The sequence below is a fragment of the Micromesistius poutassou genome (assembly GCF_964030765.1).
Source record: "Micromesistius poutassou genome assembly, chromosome: 17".
Taxonomy (NCBI): Eukaryota; Metazoa; Chordata; class Actinopteri; order Gadiformes; family Gadidae; genus Micromesistius; species Micromesistius poutassou.
In genome coordinates this window covers 3,866,268-3,889,931 of record NC_140287.1, presented here as the reverse complement: position 1 = coordinate 3,889,931, position 23,664 = coordinate 3,866,268, and positions in this window count along the sequence as shown.

The window sequence follows — 23,664 nt, the reverse complement described above, 5'->3', positions numbered from 1 at the left end:
TTCCAAGGCGTTCCTATTTATAGACTGAGAAGTGAATCACATGACGGCAGCCATTAGGGGTGTTGACACCGCGGCATTGTCTCACCTCTTACCTGCTCCTTCTCAACTTGTTGTTTTCCCTCTCTGTCTCTCTCTCTCTCTCTCCCTCCCTCTCGCTCTGCTTTGTTTTTAAAATATCTGTTAACCCACCTAATCAATCTACAAAAAAAACATGGCATCAACAGTTTGTATTTTATTTCACTCTAGGTTGTACACATGATGCTTTTTTATACAAATGTAAGAATCTGATCTGCATATTAATTAGGCAGATTAATTAGGCTTGATATTTTGATTACATTCTTCCCCTTCTCTTCCTTCTTATACAGAGAGATAGAGAGAGAGAGAGAGAGAGAGCGAGAGAGAGAGAGAGCGAGAGAGAGAGAGACAGAGACAGAGACAGAGACAGAGAGAGAATGGAGAGGCAAAGAGATAACGACAATACACACACAAATATGCACACATGCTATCTAACCACACATACCCCCAACTCACACACATGCAGAAACGATGACCTACTGGTAACACACAAACACAACACACACACACACACACACACACACACACACACACACACACACACACACACACACACACACACACACACACACACAGGTATAGAGTATTCCCTGGTGGCCTTTGGATGGCTTAATACAGAGTAGCTGTAGAGACAGGGCTGCTGGATGGGACTGATAACCATGCAGACACCCGACCACAGAGCTGTCATTGCTGGCTCCACCGCAGACAGGGAGCAGCCTCCACACCACAGCACTGTTACGTAGTAGGTACCGTCCAGGGAATACACACACGCACACACACACGCACAAGTACCACACACAGCCAACCATCTCCCTCTGGGTGTGCAGTGTGAAATAGATTCATGTATGTGCGGGAAACATACACACATCCAGACACAGCTATTTTCACCAGCCTTTACCGGATCTCCGAACTCCAACCTCGTATACACACATACATAGACATGCTGACACACACACACACACACACACACACTGGTCTACGACACTGCTCATTACGGCACCACAGGAAGGACAGGGCCCTTGGAAGCTGTGAATTGGGCTGTCTGCGGCCCTAGGTTGAACAATGCTGCATCTCACTGAGTACCACAGGGTGCTGTCTGGACCGGACAGGGGCCCCCAGAGGGAAAGGCCCCCCTCCCCCCCAGCTGCCAGGTTGACTCCCTTCTCACACCTCCACCATCGCCGCCACCTCTCAGCCGTGGTGTCTTTGTCTATTTCGATCGGCGGCAGCAATGGTGGCCTCCTTTTCCCCAAGATTCAGTCTGTCACCAACATCGCCCTCAACGCCTGTATGGAGCTACAGCAAAAAGGACTGTCACGCAGGGCTCCCAGGGGACCGAGTCCTGGAGGTGGGGCCTGGAGGGAGGTGGGGGGGGGGGGGGGGGGGGTGTAAGTGGTGGGTGGAGTGGCAGAGGGGTAGCGGGTGTCCTTGACGTGGTTTGAGTAGGTTCTGTTGGGGTGGGGGGGGCGGTGGCTGGTTGGGTGGTGATTGAAGCTAAAGAGAGGGGAGGTGGAAGGATGCATGGGCGTGTTAGTTCATAGTAAATCGGTCGATGAGTGCATGTTTTATACAAAGAGAGAGAGGGGAAAAAACCAAGGGGGGACGGGACGGGATGTATAGTCATAGTAATCACCTACCTGAACAAATGTACAGATTTTCCGGACCAATCTCTGCCCCCATGACTAGACCTGCTGTGCATCAGAAGACCATAGTCAACTTGGTAACCTTATATTTAATATAATTCATTTTTATATAACCTTTTATTTATTGATTATTATCACTATCACTATCACTACTATCACTATTATCCATATATATTATATGGATTGAGGGTTGATGTACAGCAAATTGGTAATTATTGTGAAATAAACCCCAACAAGGTGATGCATGACTCATGTACATGTACAATCACTGTACATTATCATGTCCAGTGTCCGTATCCCTGCTTATTACCCAGCTAAGTACTAAGATTGATTGATTAAAAAATAGATTTTAATACTTGGCAAAAAAACAACTATTTGATTCTACGGTTGGATCTGCATCCATAGCAATGGTCCGGGTTCATAGCAGCGGACTGCTATTAAGTCATTACAACAGTCGATTATTCATAGCAGTGGTCTGCTATTAAGACGGTAGAATGCTGTTATTGACTAATAAGAATGTAGTATTCAACAATGCTGCATGATAATTCATGTAACGCCACATCTATTCATGTGGCCTGTTAACGTCACCGTTCTTAAACGGAATGTGGTTATTTGAGTAACCTTACATTTGTTAAGTGAGCTCACGCTAGCAATATGCTGCACATTGAAACACTGCCAGGTTCCTCTTACATTACGGGCCAATGCTTTACTTCAAGTTACATAACTGTTGTCTGATGATCTTGCAACATATATTGCGGGATCTCGGGATCTCACAAACTCTATGAAAAACAAAACCTATCTCTGGATAACATTTAATCACAGGAACGACATGAAAAATTCACAGGTCGTCTCGCTAAATAAAATAAGTCAGGTTGTGGAACAACTCCATGATAGTAACTTTGGTTTTTGTAGTTGTTACTCTTTCTTATCCCTGAAGGTTGCAGCTCTTCCCACTAGATAAGATCAGCAGATATTCAAGTGCTTCGGAGAGGGGTGAAACAATGCACAATTTAAAGATGGCATCAAAGATAAAGTAAAAGTAAAGCAAAAATTAATAGATTCACAGACCACTGTGTTATTTATCTCTAATCCAACTTGTAAACCGCAAATAGTATCTATCTTTCTTGCTCCTAACAGTCAAGAGGTCATATAACATTACCACGGGCAGTGGGATAATTCCCCACAACATCAGGGGCCCCTAATTGCCTCCCTTGAAACGGCCCCCACATATGTCCGCAACCGGAGCGTGATGCCACAGACTCACTCTCTTAACGACCTGCCTTCCTCCCCTTCCCATTTTTCTACATAAAATAAGACCCAATTATACAGCCCTCCCCCCCCCCACATACACACACATTAATATTAATCAATGGTGCATTACACCTTATTAAGCATTTAGAGTAAACAAACGTGTTCGGGATCATTATGGGTTGAAATTTAAAGACGAAAAAAAGAAGAAAATGGCAGAAGTTAGGAAGGATACAGCAGCAGCAGCCCCCCTGATAAGAGAGTGACCCTGTTAAACAAAGCCATTATTCACTGTGCTGCCGCGTCGGTGCAGGGAAACATTACGGGCCTTTATGAGCTGCGCTGATTCACAGACGCCAGCCTTATGAGGACTTCTCATTAACATTAATAATGTATGGTTGATTTTTTTTCCATAAAAACTGGAGGCCGATAGTTCCGCAGACACTTTGGAAATATGCAATTCGTTAACTTCCATTGACCTCTCCTATGTGCAATGTTCGCATGGTCATTTTGCGGATTGAGTTTGTTAACGATGCACCAAAGTTGACTCTGATTCTTCAAGGACTCAGTGTAAACTTTAATAAAGGTTGTTTTGGAGCAAGCATCTGCTATGCGAACATCTCATACTCTATTCCTTTTAATCAGAGCCGGATTCTGTCCCTGTGGACACAATTACGTTCCTCATCATTCAGGCCGGGCACATGCCGGCCTGGCTTGACATAACCGAGCCCTTGTTTCCACTTCCAAAACAATTTTCTACTCTTTTTTTTCTGTTTTTGCAACAATATCACCTTTTCAGATTTATGTTTTAACCCAAGGAACAAAGTAAAGTTTGTAAACACCAGGCTATATTAAGACTGAGCAGGATCTGTGTTGTGATCCACCCCAAAGGCACCCTGGGGTGCTGTGTGTGTTTAGTGGGAAAGCTGTTTGAAGCACCTCGGGACTTACAGGCTGTTACATGTTTGTCTTTCTATTTTTTTGACCTGAAAATCATTTATATCTGTTAAACAATGGAAAATGATGCTACTTTTTAAAGCCAACAGGTAAAAGTAAACAAAAATATGTGTAAACAGCTCAAATTCATGTTTCACAATGGCTGAACTTTTCAAATGGCTCAAAATGATGTCAATAGCTATAAACAAAGAGTCAAAATGTACACTTACATTTTTATTGTATTACATAACAATAAAAGTTACCTCTTGAAAGTAATTGGAGACACAAAACAATGATTAAATTACTTACTTTATTTTGAGGCATAAAGATGCCAGCTGTCTTAGTTGGCATAATTGATTACTTTCTTTTTTGGTTTGACTTGATAACAGCATTTGCATTTTAAATGCTAAGCATTCCTCTGTACTTTTAGACTCGCTGATTGAAATGATTAGGCCTACCTAAAGCATCCCACTAGATGTTGTGGTGTTGCGCAGTTGTAACAGTATAATAAAGAAAAGAGAGATCAATATTAAAGTGTAAGTGAATCACTGTTTCACGTGAATTCAAACAGGATCAAGATTTCTTTCTTGCTCTCTTGGGGGCTAGGGTCAGGGGGGTGTCATAAATATACGGTCTGTTGAGCCCTTTGAGACTGGACCTGTGATTAAGGGCTATACAAATAAAATTGAAATTGAATTGAATTGAACAGAGAGATAGAAACAAATGTGTGTTTGGCTGAGAGTATAAGTAGAGCTATTATTGACAGGGAGCTATGCCACTCCCGCTGACCATAATCTGACCGGCAAAAGACTGCAGTACCATGCTTGAGCACCGGGGGGCAAATGCTAGCCAGTGTAGAATGGGCTGCATGGGCTGTTCACTGCTACTATGCAAATAACAATGCTAAGGTTATTGTGAACAGAGCATTTCCTGACACTTTCTCGAGCAGTTCCACTAGCATTGAGGCTACACATGTGACAAGCGGCGGGCGATGTGAGGTAATGCTACCAAATTACTCAGCACCTCCACATCTTGCATACAAATTCCTCAACGTAAAAGTCATCCAATTAATTGGACAGCAGCGCTACATGAGTGGATGTAGCAAGTACATGAGGAGTAGTTGGAAACTATTATTTCAGTCGACAGCGTCGACACTCAATTCGACCTCTGGCGCGCGCTTCACATTTTAATTAAAGTGGTAAAACTTCTTATCAGGGCATGTTTGGACCCAGGAGCGTGTGATCCCCATAATTAAAACTCACGCCACCTTTGTGATACTTTTTTAAGCTAGTGCCATTGTTGTGAATGAGCGTTATAATGAGCAATGCTGTTTATGAAATGTGCCACACACCGTGGCTTTATACTAGACGTGCCCGAGAAGCTTAACCCCTTTCTCGGAGGCGGCCGCCAACATCAAACGCTGCGCAGTCTGAGCACCACGCATCCACATCATCCATCCTCTCGCCGTCAGTGTGTCTTCGTCACTCCAACAGAGAGACAAAGACACAATGTCACTTGAATTCAGAGTAGTGTATTACTTTCACAAACAGTGGTGGAGACATACAATTTTACAGCAGTTTTTTTCTCAATGATTTTAGCAAGTGAGAAAAAGGCTTAGATTACTATGTTGAAGATCATATAGTATGTATATAAGTATATAAGTATGTGTTCATTTGTTTTGCCAGGCGTGCCGTGGCGATCCGGCATATGACCTCATGCACTCAAAAGCACTACTGGTGATAACCCTCTTCATGATTATAACTGCGCCATGACCCTTCCAGATAACGAGAGGTGTTTCTGTGTTACAAAACAGTATTTTTCAGGGCATTCTTATTAATAGATTTATTTTTTAAATGTCAAAATGGAGGGAAAAAGACACGCTGAAATAGAGAACATGCTAATGGGCCATTCTCCCACACAAATCCGGCTGTAGTTCAAACACACTCAACAGAAATGATGACCCGCAGACACACACACACACACACACACACACACACACACACACACACACACACACACACACACACACACACACACACACACACACACACACACATAAATGCTGAGTCCGGGCTCATCTAACCATAATGGCCAAAGACAATAACATGATCTCTGCTGTCACACACCTCCAAAACTGTTTGATGAATACACTGGTCGGGTTCATTGGGGGCTTTCGACCACTGGGGGGGGGGGGGGGGGGGGACAAAGTGCGGCCTAGTTCCTCTGATTTATGGTAAGATGTCAAACAAAGGCTTCTCCCAGGGAGGAGAGGTCTCCCAGGCCTCTCCTGCCCAAGATGACTGGGGTACATATGCAGAACTCTGCATACACTGTGGAATAATTACCTTGGATTCACTCTCCTAGCTTGAAGTGGCTGAGCTTGTGGTTGTGCAAGCATTGTGCAGTGTGTGTGTGTGTGTACATTTGCGTGTGTGTATGTACATGTGTGTGAGTGTGTGTGTGTGTGTGTGTGTGTGTGTGTATTGGTCTGTGTGTGTATGTGTGTGTATGGGTGTGTGTGTGTGTGTGTGTGCTTTAGATCTGTATGTTGTGGCAACCCGGTTCTCAAATGTCTGCGTTCTCACGGCAAGTACCACGCACTGGTTCCAGGCTTAGCCGTAGTCTGCATTTATTCGCAATAAATGCAGTGAACAGAAAATACATAAACTATACTATGATCTCCATGAGCCACGAGTATTGGGGTGCATCAACGGCCTTCTTTGTGCTCGTCGTTCCTGCTCGACCCTGGAGTGAGTCCTCGGCCGCCCTTTAAGATGTCCGCCAGGTCTTTTCCTCCCTCCGGCCAGGTGTACCCCATCTGGCTGATGACGGTGAGGAAAGTGGTGCTCTCTGCCGCCGGCTAGTGGATGGTGGCGGTACACGCTGTCCATCACTAGCCCCCGGATCCCCCTGGTGGGGAGTGGGTTGTCACAATGTGTGTGTGTGTGTGTGTGTGTGTGTGTGTGTGTGTGTGTGTGTGTGTGTGTGTGTGTGTGTGTTTGACTGTGAGTTAACAAGAGTGCAATAACAAGACAAAGGATACATGCGACTATCGTTGGCAATTTGGGCATGCAAAGGGCTCTGGAGACGTTATCAGTGGAATCTCATTTAGCGTGTCTGTCACATACAGAAGCTGTGCATTGGTTAGCAGCAGGCTCCCATGTTGGGCTGTTAAACTGCAAGTCTCACAGACACGATGGAGGGTCCTCGGAGTGCAGCCCTTATAGAGGTCTTCAATGGTCCTAAAGGTTGCATCAGATTCCAACCTAAAACTATTTTAAGGTCCCGGTATGCAGAAAATGGGTTTTGTTTCTTATTCCAGACAGTATTTGTCTGCCTAGTGTATGGTCAATACTTACTTGCAGTGCTGATTATTTGGGGCGAATATATAGCTACTTTCAGTAAACTTCACTGAACATCAGACCTCAGATTCAACAACACTAAGCCACCCTGACGCCTCGGTCTGGAGGAGCCATCCTTTAATTAGAGTCACACTTTATCCCTAAAAAAACAGTTTCCTACAAACAAAGTTGGCTCGAAAGCCGTCTATGCTGAAATGTGCTGCTCCCTTTGGAGGATTTGTGACATGTAATTATCCAGCAAAAAGCATGTCTTGGGTGTCCGAAGATCACTCAATTAGCCACCCAGGTTCAAACATGACTTTCTTCCTCTGCTACAAGGCCTAGGGAGGAGATAGTTGTGTTGATGTACCACTGCTTAGTGGAGGGAGTTTCAATGCATCATGCGTCTAAGATAGTTTAACAGGAAATATGGATTGCATGAGACACTAATGGTAAGTTGTTTGTTGTTTGCTATAATGGTGAATGGTGTATAGATGTTTTTGTTATTCTTTATTTTTTTATTTTTTTATTTGGCTGCTTCAAGTGTATGTGTGTGTGTGTGTGTGTGTGTGTGTGTGTGTGTGTGTGTGTGTGTGTGTGTGTGTGTGTATGTGCAGGTTGAACGCGGGTTGTGCTGACCTGAACTGATGATGTAATGGATAAAAATGCACTGGGGAATCCATCTCGAGCTGTGCACCATGACACCGCTGGCCTGTGAGTCAATATACCGTCTCTTAGATTGTTGGAGATTCGTGGCCATTGGACAGGCAGAAAAGAGAGTTGATCAAGAGGCTACCCAAAAAAAGAGTCTCTTATTCCAATTATTTTTGTAATTCATTTTAATTTTGAGTCTAACTAAGTCTAACTATTACCGTCAAGGGAATATTCAGCCTAAAGGTCTCTGAAAACACATATCAAGCATGTTTTTACTTTGTGGTAATCATGAAGCCATGTTAAAATACACATTTAATGTTACAAATATGAATTGTGTGTATGTGTGTGTATGTTTGTGTGTATGTTTGTGTGTGTTTGCATGTGCATGAGTGTGTGTGTGTGTGTGTGTGTGTGAATATATTCTGTGTAGTTTCTCATGTGTTATATTCCAGCTATTGCAATGCAGAACCACTTCCATGATTGACACAGAGTTCACAGAGTACCTGCAGGGTTGGGTGGTTGCTGGCAGAACCAGAGGACACACACACCACTTTAGCTAGCAGCTGTTAAGTATGAAAGCAGATGAGGACCCAACCCTTTTCGGAAACCTTTTCTCGGTTCTAGGTCCTTGATTGTCTCTCTGCAGCGACATTGGTTTGCAGCGAGGGTCACAACACAAAAATGCAGAACAATGTCAACGCTGTTTAAGTTGACGTTGTTTTTCCTCCAGAAATGAACCAACCAAGTGTTTTGTTCTGCGTACACAGGCAGAAGTGCTCCCAGCCAAACACTTAACATTTGTCAAGTGTTTTGCTTAAATTAAACAAGCACTGTTCAGTGAGAACCTTGCCTTCCACACATTGTTGTTTTATTTGGCATTTATCCCTCCTTGAGCCCAAAGGTTTGTTTAGGGAAACTACAGTTGAAGTTGTCTCTGTTGCCACATTTGTCTCTTTGTCTAGATTCATGCAAACAAATAGCATTGAAATCATTTGTGGAAGAAACACAGAAAACAAGTGTCTATGTTCCTTGTCCTAAAGCTATGGGACGGATGAGCTATTGGTACAACGCTCTGTATGGTCACTTTAGAAGTGAAAGCAGAACACTCTGGATCCCTCTCAAAAGAACAACAAAACCCTATGGTGGTTTTCTGAAAACACACATTAAAAAAAGTAGGACAGGAACATCTGCTTTCCACAATGTGTGATTTAGTTCCCTCCCTGTTGGTAAAACAGTAATGGTCAGCTGTTTCTAAAGGTTGGCTTTAAATTGCATACCTACATAATAGTTGACCTACTCTGTTTCATTTAACCTTTGCGTTATTATGTGTACAGCCTGGGAACCAAACATAAATGCAAGCTAATGTTTTATTTGCTCTGGCATATGCGTCTGGCCCACCTCCCATTCTGACAGATTTCCAGCAGACCCAATCCGGGTCGGGCCAATCACAAACATCCATCTAATATGGGGCGGGTTTCATTGGATCACTGAACAGAGGGGCGTTGTCAAGGCATTTTCATAAACAACCAAGATGGCTGCCATGGGTATGTCACTGATTGTTCTGATTGGTTGTAGTTCAATCCATTGCGTTTGTCAGCATTTTGGTCGGTGTGTGTTAAAGACGCCCCTCGAGGTTTCAGACTAATACGCTAATTGGTCTGGCGACGTCAGGCTACATTCGATTAGCATGTTTCCCACAAATGGGGGATCTAGTCACGTGCAAAAGGTAAGGCCACATGAGGTCTATTGATGCAAACCTGCACAGCTATAGAACTTTACCAAACAGAACTTGTCTAAATAACTTCTTGAATACTAAGTTGTATTCGAGTAAATCAAAAAAACATGACGTGGCTCAATATGAACTTTACCAATATATGAACTATAAAGTCTTACCTTTTTTCCCTGACGGGCCGACTTTAGAAATGTACCCCCCACTCATTCCTGATCCACTCTCCCCCGGCCGCCGCACGATATACCCCTCCCTCTGCACTCACTTCCCATGAATAACAAACGCCCTCCAGAGGCCATTAATAATACATCAGCCTCACACCTTACCATGCAGGAGCTGTCTAGCTTGACCGCCACCCCCCCCCGCGCCCACCCCAGCCTTGTCTCTCACACACACACACACACACACACACACACGCACACATATAACACGCACACAAACATAACACACACACACACACACACGCACACATGCGCGTCCGCTGTACCAGTAGAGAACATCTGTCTACAAGTGTATCTGGAGTTGAGTGATCAGTGGTGGTGGTGGACTCCGGCCGGGCCGTTCCCCCCCCCCCCCACCACATTTAAATTCATGATTTATGGTGCGTGCTCAGGCGCTCCTGGAGTAATTAATACAACCTCCTGTCTGGGCAGGAGCACCTGAAAACATTAGCGGCCGTGATGTGTGAATAAAGACTGGATTCTGCGGCCCCCGCCCCCGCCCCCTCTCAGCAGACCATTAGAAAGTCGTTATTACAGCTGTGCTATGATTGATCCCTACAGCGAGGCCCTCTCGGTACACCTCAACAATTAACCCAGCGGCTCGCTGTTAAACCAGCAGCACCGCGGGGGTGACGGCTGGATAAATCACCATCCTCATTTATTTTTTTACACCTTTGATTCCGGATTCGTCAGGCGACTTTATTATGAAGCGGGCGTCAAACTCAACGGAGGCCGCGACACTCCCACCGTCACTCAAGAGGTAAACAGCTTCCTCTGCAGTTTGTGTAAAGGATCGTTTATATCGGCACATTTTATGAAGACGCTTTTCCACACATTCATATCCAATAAGGATCTTTTTCCCCCCGGGCATCTGTTTATTTACAGGGAGAGGGGCTGACCAATCGGTGCCTGGTACCTCCATTATGACCACTGAAAGGTGGGAATCTCATTTGTCCCGGAATAATATCGTGTTTTACAAGAAATAATCTGATTACAGACATGGCCTTTCACACATACTAGTCCTTAAACTCCACATGACAGTAAGGCACAAGCTCATTCACAGCTAGCCAAACATAACTATTATGGTTGAGAGGAAGTTCATCTTTGGGTCTTTAATTATCTCCCTGGAAGGCAAATGTACTAGCTGTATTAGCCAAGTGCATTCACAAAAATCACTACCAGCGAGTGAAGCAAGTCATCCTTAAATTTAAAATAGGATAATGTCCATGACTTCCATATTTCCCCCGCAGTGTAATATCCAATTCACATGTCTGCTTTATTCCTTTCTCTTGTTATGTCGTTTGCGGCTTGGTGTTGCCAACTACAAGGTTAATAGTGAGACACGGTTCACACCATGGAGTACAGGCGCACGGATGCGTTTGGTACCTTTTCGAGCTGATACACACCTTCTCATTGAGATAAAAACAATAAAAATGTTTTTTTCGTGACATAAAGAAAAGTTTCAAGTACAAAACTTTCCCAAAGTGAATTTCATATATATCCTTACCCCAAAAGGTGGTTCCACCATGAAGCATTTCAAGTGCTTTCAGGACCACAACTGTTTGGTGTCATCAGAGAAATCTGCCCGTCTTACTTTGTGACTCCTTGCCTCCTTCGGTTACACAGATCACAGTTGACACTCAATACGAACACACAGGCTGCTGTCAGGCCTGTCTCCTAAGTCCTTTTTTATTATTGCATTTAGATGAGAACAGACTTACCCATTTCCAGGGGACAACGACCCTTTCCACATTGCTTTTTGTGCCGGAATGTGTGCGTGTGTGTGTGCATGAGTGTGTGTGTGTGTGTGGGTGTGAGGAGGAGGGTCTGACAACACACACTAGGCGCCCATGGACTTTCTAAGACCATGCACGCTATCACTGTACTGAATCCAAAATAATTGCTTCTCTGCTTTCCCTATTAAAGAAGCCATCAAGCCCTGGCTGAGCAGAAGAACGACAATATGGGGGGGAGAGGTCGGTATCCAATTCTTCTTTTGTAATGCGGCTGCATTCGCTGTGATGCACCTGGGCCAGATGATATTTAATGGCCTTTTATGGCACCAACAACGCTTGCATTGGCCCAGGGATGCTGCCTCACTTGCTTTCCAGATGCACACCATTCAGATCTGTCCAGTGCCTTAGGTTATGCGTCAAGCATGCAACCCAAACTTTCCTTATAACAGTATCAAAGTAATCATGTCAAATTATATGTCCCAGTAAAAACATACAGCGTAAACAGTTTAAATGAGGAAGGTTGGTCTTAGTGGATAGGGTACAAGATGCTATCCTCAATGTCCACAGCCTTACAACCTTGAACAAGATGTTTCATCCCTCCCTTTCAATGGCCTGACTTTATCATCTGTATGTCGCTTTGGATAATAGTGTCTGCAAAATCATTAAATAGTAAATCATAACCGACATGTCGCCTTTCCTTCTTCATACTATCCATGAGCAGCCTTCTCTTCGTCTTCCTGTGCAGGGACATTTGTCCCCAGTTGAAAGAGAAGAACGATGCTGTCATCACACAGTCCAATGGCTTGTTTCATTCACGCTCAGCTCTCCCGTCTACCTGCCCAGGCTCCACACACATTTCTTATCTTTCAAATGTGTGAAGATGGGCACTCTCCTTTTAAAACGTTGCCTCTCTTCTATCTCATTTCATCTCTGCAAAGCTGAAGAATGTATCAACCCTGCCCATATTTCAGTACGAATTGAAAACCGGATAATGTGGTGTTATCGAGAGTGTTATAAGAGCATTGTGGCTGGTTGTACGTCATTTAGGAAGATGAACCTGAAAGAGACAACATCCTAACTACTATGCTGACATTGGAAAAGTTTGAAACATTAGAAAGTGTCGTAGCCAGTGACGTATCAGCACAGTATCCAGAACATAAGTCCTAAAGATCACAGCCTGATTAAAAAATCCAACAAAAGCTTGATATAGTCCAAACATTCTAGCATTCAAACTAACCTGGTAATGCATTCTCAAACTAAATTTAACAAGTTAGATCAATATTATACTAAAGGTTTTCGACTGCCTCTGAAATTGTCCCACACAAGCGTCCTCTTTTCTCCACACTTTGTCTGTTGGCATCTGGTCACCCTATGTACTCCGACAATGATTCTTAGGCAGCAGCCCTGGTAACGGTCACATTGCCATCACAGGGGACGTCTGCTTTTGAAAGCCACCCCTAACTATTGAGTTTAGTTCGACTTCAAGGTTCTAACTTTCTTTCCTTTCAATTCCCCCTCATAGTTGCTGCATAAATATAATTGTGATTACCGCTGGCATAGCAACTATCTTTCCTGATTGTCAAACACAGCATACAACCTATTCAAGTACAAAACGTACAGGCGTCTAAATGACAAATCCAGAGTCTCAGGTCTGAGGTCTGCTGTTAAACAGTTGGCACAAGGCCAATAACATGAGCTATTGCAATTATGAGGTCATGTTTCCCTTATAGAAAAGCCTCAGAATCATACGAATGGCTGACTCCCATGTCAGTCACACTGTATGGAGCGAGACTAATGGTTTATTTGATTAACAACAGTTGATGTGTAATTACTGCCGTATCATGGTGGGCTGTCAATACACATCTCCTTAATGAAGCACCTTGTGTTGCCATGTCAACTCATTACAATGTTGTTGTACATTGCCCCGAGGTGTTAATTGCGAGTGCAACCAATGGCGTTACCTTGTTTTTCTTGTGTTTTTACGGCAGGAATGGGTTTTTCAACACATGGAAAACTCTTAGGGGAACGCAAAAGGTGACATGAAAATCAACCAGTAGCGGGCAAGTGGGTACACATACACACAGCCAAGAAGAAGAAGATAGACTAGTGGATGGTACATGCTTGACTTGTCTGTTTATATCCATTTATTGATGGCCAATACATTGCCAGTATGATGTGCATGCTACAGCTAACAACATGCCACAGCTAACAGCATGATACAGATAACAGCATGCAAACAGCTAATAGCATGCCACAGTTTACAGCATGCAAACAGCTAATAGCATGCTACAGCTAACAACATGCCACAGCTAACAGCATGCTACATCTAATGGTGTGTTCCAGATGCCTCGTACACCACCCACACGAGTTGCAAAGTGGGAAATCTCCCAGCTTTCTTGCTGCATTTCACCGAGGCACACCCCCTTTTGGTCGGCCCCACCCGGGATTCTGAGTATACGGAGTTCAGTGAGGCTGACTGTACGCCTCGATAAGGGCTGCGCCCATAATGAGTCGTTGTAATTTGAAATGCTCTTACACACGGTCACCAATTTATGTCTTGCTGTGTGTGCAATACAATGTAAAGTTGTGTTGTTTGTTTTCGAGCTGGTTTGCTAAAGAGGCTAATGTAGCTAACAATAACCCAGATGCCCACAAAGACATAGGGGAAATGACGTCACAAGAGCAACTCGTGCGGGTGGTGTGCGAGGCAATCTCAAACACACCATAACAGCATGCAAACAGCTAAGAGCATGTTACAGCTTATAGCATGCTACTGCTAATGGCTCTCAGAATCCCTGAATAGGTGAAAACCATTGAAGCTTTATGTTAAGGTCGGACAGTGACTGACAACACATGTCTATATAACTTTATGATATGTTGTCAAAAAATATATATGTTGCCTACCAAAAGTTATGTGGACGGCTTTTCAACGTTATTTAAATTTCATGAAAATATTAACCACACCCCTTCCTCTGTGTGACCCCTGTCTGCTAGAGACGATTCATTACATGTCCTCACCTGACACGTGTGACACAAAATAAGACACAAAGTGATATGAATTAATGAATGAATATTAAATTCTCCAGAGCAGAACAAGATGTTGAGGCAATGTGATTGGTTGCCTCTTTGGCCTCATTAATGTACATGAATGCGAGGCTGGGCTGGCCGGGGGTGGAGATTTGTGACAAATGAGATTCACTGTTGCAAGGAGCTTCTTTCCATCGGGCCAATTGTGTAGCTCTGACATTTTGTCCACCTCTCACAATAAATGAAGGTGTGTGTGTATGTGGGTGTGTGTGTGTGTGTGTGTGAGGTGTGAACGCGATGGAGTGTGAGGGGGTAGAAATAAGAGGGTATGCTGGCAGAAGCGAGGCATTTGAATTAAAAAGAAGATAAAACGAATTTTCCCTCTAATACCTAAAATATTCCCAGTAGTTTGTATAAGAACACACACACACACACGCGCGCCAGCCCTCACACTCTCACACACACACACACACACACACACACACACACACACACACACATTCGTCTAAAATGTAATTCATTCAAGGCAGAGGCCAAGACACAGACGTGAGACCTCTCTCATTTCCATACGGAGGCACACACTAACCCTGACATGTCTTATTGCTTCTAGAAACTACTATGATGAACGTATGTTCTGTCTGGAAGAAGAGGGGGGAGGGTAGTTGAGAGAGAGCGAGTTGTTTACCCTCTTATCCTAGGATTCTCCCTGTCCCTCCCTGAAACCACATGCTGTTTACCTATGCATTAGATTGAAGACGGGCGGTGGGTTTGCGTTGCCTTCATGCACACCAACGCCAGCACCCTGGCGAAGGGATTGGCCGGTTGATAGTGCAGTGGGGCGGAGTCTGAGTCAATAAGAGAGGAGCGGAGGCAAATAGGAATACATTGCTTTAATGGAGACCAGCTCAAAATGCATTATAGAAAGGGCTTATCTGTTGCCGCATCCATCTAAGGTAATGCATTACAAAGTGTGATATGTATATATATATATATATATACATATATATATATATATGTATATATATATATATATATATATATATATATATATATATATATATATATACACAGTATATAAATCTTTTTTGCTGGGAAAAAGTGGAAGAAAAATATTTCACTAAAACATATGTTATGGTGTGACAATGAACCAATGCAGAGATACAGATACACCTGTGAAAAGTTTCAAAAATGAGTGAAAGAAGGAAACTTATAAGTTTTAACACCACAATAGGGAGGCTGTGTGTGCCAGTTCCGTGTTTTCTTGGAGATAAAAGTGACTCTGCATCTTCTTCTGCAAAGCGAGGATAGGAGCAGGCTTTCAACGACATAAGCGCATCCTCCTCTCCTCCCCTCCTCCCCATATTGTTATTTTCCTGCCTCCGCTTCGCCCCTTGATTGCATCTCCTGGTTGAGACGGGCGCAGGAATTAAAGTCAATCAGCAAGAGCTCGGGCCGCAATATGCAGTCGCACTTGGCTTTGTTTACAGTGGGGGCCAGTATCTGTGTGTGTATGTGTGTGTGTGTGTGTGTGTGTGTGTGTGTGTGTGTGTGTGTGTGTGTGTGCATGCATCTCTTCCCCTCCTGCCTGTGCATTGATCTTGGCATCTCCTGATGCTTGGAACACATTGATACGATTAAGGATTTTTTTTTGGCAGACGACCGGGTCCTGGGACGACTTTGCACGCAGATCGGTTCTGTCGGCTCTCCCATGTTATGAGCGAGCTAATGTAACACAATGGAGAACCCCCCCATCATTTGTTACTATACTGGTATGGAATGGCGTTCCCCTCCATCACAGAAAAGTCAGTTATAAAGACATGTCAAAGGTCAGGGCAGGGCTGCTCCTGGGTAGGGTTCTCTTTGTGGTTCCCTGCTCTCGGTGGACCGGGTGATGGATGCGTTTAGTGGATTTCGTTGCGGGTCAGAGTTAACTGCCGCACATGCCGATACTACTTTGATCCTTTGTGTTATCGTCGTTTCGGCTAGGTATGACTAGGTATGAGTGGTAAATGTTCAACACGTGGTTTATTCAGAGAGACAAGGTAAGCAAGCTTGCATTCTGGAGGTGGTTCATGAAGAATCTCTCGAACACAGGTGAGAATTCAGTTTATATTGGAAGTGGGCGGGATAGTATAAATAAGCCACGCCTACAGGTTTTAATTTACCCAGGTAAACCTTTGGTCTGTCTTGGCTTGGGCGGAAATGGCAAAGAGGCCATGTTTGTAGTGTCTAACTTATCTTAAAACCTTACATGGTGTTGTCCACGATGTGAAGAAGAAACCATTCATAACTGGGTTCAGCTTTAAACATGTCATCAGAAGAAGCATAGACTATAGAATAATTGACATCATTACATATGTGTGTGATAAAAGCGCCAGCGATACAGACAGAAGATACACTGTGAACAAGACACAAGTTTTGTAACCATAGCACCACCTTCTACATGTACAGTTTCAGAGTATGATCATTGAGAGGTCTATAGGCTACATACTTTGAGACATACTTTTATAATATTTTTTAAAATACTAACTCACTTCTTTGCTTGTAAAGGACTATACGGCATATAAGGCCAGAAGACAAATCAACCAAACTCAAAAATTACTGAACACATTTAATATGTAATACTACATCTAAATATACAGTATGACCAATAATGTTATATTGAATTACTATTTTTTTTCTGGATGGCCAATAAAAGTTAACAAATCAAATACATGCAACCACTACTTAATACATTCTTAAATGTTATTCAATTGTAATAAAGTAATAATTATATAAATGAAATTACATTCATATTAAGTAAATGCCTTTTATTGTGGAATGCTGATTGATTGATGATGGACATTTTGGAGTGACAGTGTTCAACTCTCTGTCTACGTCCAAGCTGATGAGCTGAGGTGGTGGTGGGATCACCACAATCTCAGCACCCCCTGCAGGACCAACATCATCAGCAAAAACACAGCCTGACTTTCAGTTTCACTTTGGCTCTTACTGTTCTCTCTGTTGCTCATTTGATGTGTTTCCTCCATCTGCTTCATGGTCTGCTATTCCCACACGAGCTGTGCTCTTGTAATAGCACTAATTGTTGGGTAGCTAGGAGAGCTTATATCACGGCGCCCTTGAGATAGCGAGCTAATTTGGACGAGCCACTGAGGATAAGACGTGTATAGCAGACATCAGCAGCAAAAGGATTTGTAGATAAGCATAGAGTGAGAGAGAGTTAGTACCAACCAAAACAAATATGAAGTAAATCATTTAATACTTGATGTTATTAGATCTAAATACCATAAATAATGTACTAAATGCTATGTTAGATCTCATATTACAATGTCTTTAATATATCGAGACCTACACATTGAGGTAACTTTAAATAAATAATGAACCAGTGTTGTGTGTCTGCGAGGAGTGTAACAGAAAAACGCAATTGCAAATCAGTACCAGGAAGCCTAATTCTGTTCAACTACTCTTGTTAAGCAGTCTTCACGGACTGTGGCTGAGAAGCAACAACGTCCATTATTATTGCTAGTATTGCTTCAACAGCCACTCAGACTTAAGAATGCAATTGAACACCTGTGTCTCAATCTGGGGATGTTAATTGTGTTGCTGTTCAATTGTGCTCAACTCAAGAGGCCCTGGCGAATGCATTCTGCTGTGCCTTGTATTACCCATGCTAAAGATCTGATGAGACAATTAGCGCAGGCTTATTTCAATCCTGCCGAGCAAAGCAGGCTTAGTAATGTGGAACATGGCAAAACGGTAATTTGACCAGGGTAACATTTTGCCCCGCACAGCTTGGTCCTTGGCTCGCCACAACATTTGCGTTAAGTTCTGGTAATTACTTTGACATGGTTTATTTGTGGGGAAACTGAATAGCACTCGGTGTACACACTAGACACTGGAGAAATTTAATTATCGCGCAAACTTATTGCGTCCCAGAGGAGTTAGGAAGCAAATGCAATCTTTTCCACATTTTTTTAGAGGTATTTCAAATGCACAGCAGATGGGGTTGGGAGGCAATTTGTTTTGATTTGCTTCCTCAGGTACAGTTTATTTTCCCCAGACCTTCAACGTGTCTTGAGGTTTATCCTGCAGTTGAGGTGAAAAGTTGTTTTCAATGCAATACAATGTCATCTATTATATTGAATCAGAATAGGCATGAGAGAATATTTAGAATGAAAATTATCGTGAACTACAGAATCTTAGTAATTTGAAGATCCCGCAATGATCCATTTCTGCAGCATATGCAAAAAAATTCCCAAAGTTTTCTAATCCCCTTTAAATTCCAGTTAAAGCCCTTAGTTCACCAGTCTTTGATGAAACTCTCCCTTAATTAATGTTAATTAAGTCAAGATTCTGGGCATTCCTGGAATTAGTATTCGTATTCATTACAGAGCGTGTTCACAAAATGGCTGTGGGAGACAATCTATCCAATGCATTGTTTTAATTAGGAAGAGTCTTGATGCTAATTCTCCCGTTGGCTCCACCAGCAGCTAATGCTGAGCCACGCACTTCACACACACACTCTATATAATTGAATAAATAAACATTGACAAGCAACTACCTGAAAAGGAGTGCTTTGTTACCATCCACTCTTGAATTAACAAAAAAAAAAAAAAAAAAAAGCTGTTTCGGTACCCGTACAAGTGGCCATGTTTCACAAGCGGCAACTTTCTCAAAGTGACTCCTTCTCCTCGGCTATATGCTGGTGATCTCCTCTAGCGCGGGAGCCGTTAGCCAGGCTCTAACTATTATTGATAGCCCTGTTGTAATTCTGCCTAAGACAGCACAGCTGCCGGTGCCCTTGCCTCTTATAATCAAGCTAACTCTAAGCGATTAGGATACTTGTTTGACAGCGAGGAGGAAGGGGCCTGCTATACTTTACATATAAAATGCCCCTAACCCATGACATTACATACCCACAGCCCTGTGCAGTTGCAAAATAAACCAACGCTATCCCATTGCGATTCCCAACTGTGTAACAATAGGGAGCAGTTCTTTCACGAACAAGGTTTGTTAGAAATGAAGGTCTTAAAATGTGACAGCTGATGTGGATAAATGTAAAGGTTGGATAATTTACCATATTTCAAGGACCAAAAGTAGACGCGATCCATTGGTGCTCTTAGCAATTTACAATTCAATGAGAATTATAAATATAGCCGAGGGGGTCAAGCAGAATAGGACTCCATAAACTAATTTCGGTGGTCAGACATAATCGGTTAGGTGGCTACATGATGACTGTCTTGGTAATTTCACTTACAATGAAAGCTATTGGCAAATGGTTATCACAATGAAAATACATTGAAGTTGCTTTCTAAGGGCTGGGATAGACTTGCTGCTAACAACGCCCCACTAGAGGTCAAATGTCACCAAATTACTTGGGCATCATCAGGATAGGGTCATAAGACGATGAGCCAAGTTTGGTTTGGATACATGAAAGCATTGCAGAGATATGAGCTCACTTCCTGTTTGACGTCCCCCTGAGGTCAAAAGTCACCAAATTGTTTGGGTGTCCCCGGGATGATGTCATGAGTCTATGGCCGTTTCTCAATTTGCGTTCTTGTCTGTACTTGTGTACTTGCGTTCTCGTGAAACGTCATCAGTCGTAGCCCAAGTACTGTTCCAATTTAAAGTACGCATCAAGTCAAGTATAGACGAAAAACCCGGAAGTGTTCTCGATGCGCTTTTAAACTGGCCATTCCATCAAGGATCCATCAGAGGTGACTTGTGTGGACTTGGGACCGTTAAATATCCCAGGATGCATTTCGCATTCCCATGTTTTAAAATAGTAGTATGTAAGCTATAATAATAGGCTATATAGGAACATTTTAAATATATAACAAAAATGTAGGCCTATTCATTCAAAATACTATTTTAAAATGAAAGAGGCTGGGGTTTTGTTTTATATAATTTGTTTATATTGTATAAGTCGAGGAAATCCATCGCAACGGCAACGGAAATCCCGGTCGGATCCATCTGATCGTGTGTGTGTGTGTGTTTCTTTTCTAATCTGTGTAATTTCTCGCTCGTTCGTAATTATTATATCAATAGCCCTCTCCAACTATATAGGCATGCGCATCTGTACCCTACATATGAAAAGTTGTGTGTATCGTGTGTATCGTATACACACGACACGCATATTTTCATTTATATTCATTCAAAATAACACTTTTTTTAAATGAAAGAGGCTGGGGTTTTGTTTTATATAATTTATTTAGATTTTTCAGTAGTATATGCCTACATGAGGCCGTAAAGCACAGTTAACAGAGCTGAGGTGGTGACGTCATCGAGTCCGTTGCCGTTCTAATTGCAGTTGCGTACTCCCGTCCTCTGAAGTCTATACTTGGAATTCCGGACTTGCCAAGTCCGTGAGTCCGTAGTCCGTGTACTTGGTATTGAGAAATGGCTATTGTACAAAGTTTGGCTATGATATGTTAAAGAGTTGCCGAGAACAGGCTTACTTCCGGCTTGGCGGCTTTGCTGTCAAGTTTGATTGGCTGTCACGGCCAAATGGTTTTGAATTTGAAAAAGCTGTTTGACAGATTTGTTCAGCTTGGTCTGACAATCATATATGGCAAGTTTCATGAAGATTCGACAGAATTTGTGGCCTGTGGATATGTACAATTGATTTTGACAACTTTCAACATGGCGGCCAAATGCTGATGTTTCCATGAGAAATAATTTATTAGCTATATGAAGAGGTCTGACAGTATCACCAGAAATTTAAAATAAGTTTGAAATATACTCATGTGAAGAGAGAGGAGTTAAAACACATCTTCATTAATTACAGCGTCCCCTAGAAGTCAAAGGTCACCAAATTGAGTGTCCCCATGATCATGTCATGGGTTTATGTACCAAGTTTGGTTATGATATGTCAAAGGGCTGCTGAGAAAGTGGCTTACTTCCTGTTTGGCGGCTTCGCGGTCAAATTTGATTGGCTGTCGCGGCCAAACGGGTTTGAATTTGAAAAAAACATTTGACACCTTGTATGGCAGAAAATCCCTCATAGCGGAAAACGACTACATAGGATGCGTTGAACTCGGCATGGCCCAAGGATTCCAGTAATACCTTGTTTGTGAATATTTGATGAATGGGTCAAAAGTTATAAACTTTGACCTGTTGGTGGCGCTAGAGCTCATGAGCTAGCAACCTCAAATTTGCTGTGAGGGATCATGGGACTATCCTGAATCAGTGTGCTAAATTTCACAATTTTTTACCATGGCATTCTATGGGCTGCCATAGACTCCCATGGCAGGAAAATAATAATAGGAAAACATAGAATAACAATGGTTGTCTCGCAGCTTCGCTGCTTGACCCCCAATTATGTAGTAGCCTGGAAATCCAGACCCACATCTAGAAATCTGTAGGGTCTGGCAACGAGTAATGAAAATGGCCCAACTCAAGGGGCGGCACCAAGCATGCATTTGAAAATATCACTGCACGCAATTGGATAACACTACGACCAATCAGAAGAATGCAAGGGGTGACGTATCGAGACCAGCTGCACTAACCAATCGGTTAGACTCTTGCTGAATCCCGTCAGTAAAAAAGCAACGCTTTGGGCCCGCTTATATCAGATACATTGATGTGATTGGTTAATGTTCTGGTCCAGGGTAATCGGGGAGTGAGTATATTACTCGTTCCCAGAATGACTCGCTGAGCAAATTCAAATTGTGCTCTGGATTTCCAGGGTAATTAAGTGGAGGAAATTGATTTAACAACCTGAGAATGAAGGGCTCACTATCTACTACACAGATTTTAGTTTGTGGTCTTGGTTTGTTGCTACATTTTGAATTAGGTTTACAGATAATGAGCATCAATAAAACAGCAACAACAAAGCCAGCACAGACTTAATTATATATATTTAATAGTGTTTAAAAAGCCCTCTTGCATTGATTCTATGTGAGTGGATCCTGACAGGACAACGGCAATAACAAACTTTGGGCTCAGAACCCTTACTTTTCCTTTGAGTTAGCAGGATGTAGACATGCTAATGAACAACCAAAAAAAGTTTCCTCAAAGGAAAGAATCTCCAATCTCAGAGTTGAATGGTGTTGGTGTCTCTAGACTTTCCACATGGCATACCTTTTTAAATAGAAAAATCTCTTATCTATAGGTTCTGCTTAGCAAGTAGTGGGGAGGGGGGGGGAGAGGGCCTGTGTCAGTGTCACATCTATAAATAATAAGGGGAAGTGACAAAGAGACACTGTGTGGTAAAGTGGCCCCAGCTACCTTTCACTACATTAATATATCACTGTTAGGAAAGAAAGTTGTGCTTACCAGGGAGATCACACACACACACACACACACACACACACACACACACACACACACACACACACACACACACACACACACACACACACACAGTGATACACACACACACACACACACACACACTGAACTGACTGAGTCAGAGTTTTGATGGGCTATCAGGATTATTATAGCAAGTCTGTGTGTGTGTGTGTGTGCGTCTGTGTGCGTGTGGCCCTGTGCGTACGTGCGTGGGTGTGGGCGTATATAACCAGGGGAGGGCTGTTTCTCAACATGCGGGTGTTTTACCTCTCGAAAGAGCACAGGAACAACAACGACAGGTTGATGGATGGAGTTTATAATTGACTTCATCTACAATGAGCGTCCATAATTCCTCTGTGCGAGCGCAGCAGATGGATGCTAAGTGATTAATTGAATCCGTGGCGTATTTCGGCGAGTGGCTTATTTTAGAAAACCGTGTGCACCCCCCCCCTGCGCCACTTCAACCTCTTCATCCGTGCGCAGTCAGTGAAACATTGCGTCATCCGTAACGATGGAAGCAAGTCACATTCACTTTTTTTCCCAAGGTCCATTTATTTTTGTTGGTACATTTTATTTTAGTTATTCATATTTTGTCTGACAAATCCCCATTAGGGTTTGGTAACACACAAAACCGTTTTTTGCTGTGTTGCTTTTGTTTGCCCTAGTGCTTGGGCTATCCTCTCTGATACAGTATGGAAATCTATTCTGTGTCGGCAGGCGCTCAATTACAGCTGCCCTCTAGTATCAAAAGCAAGGACAGCT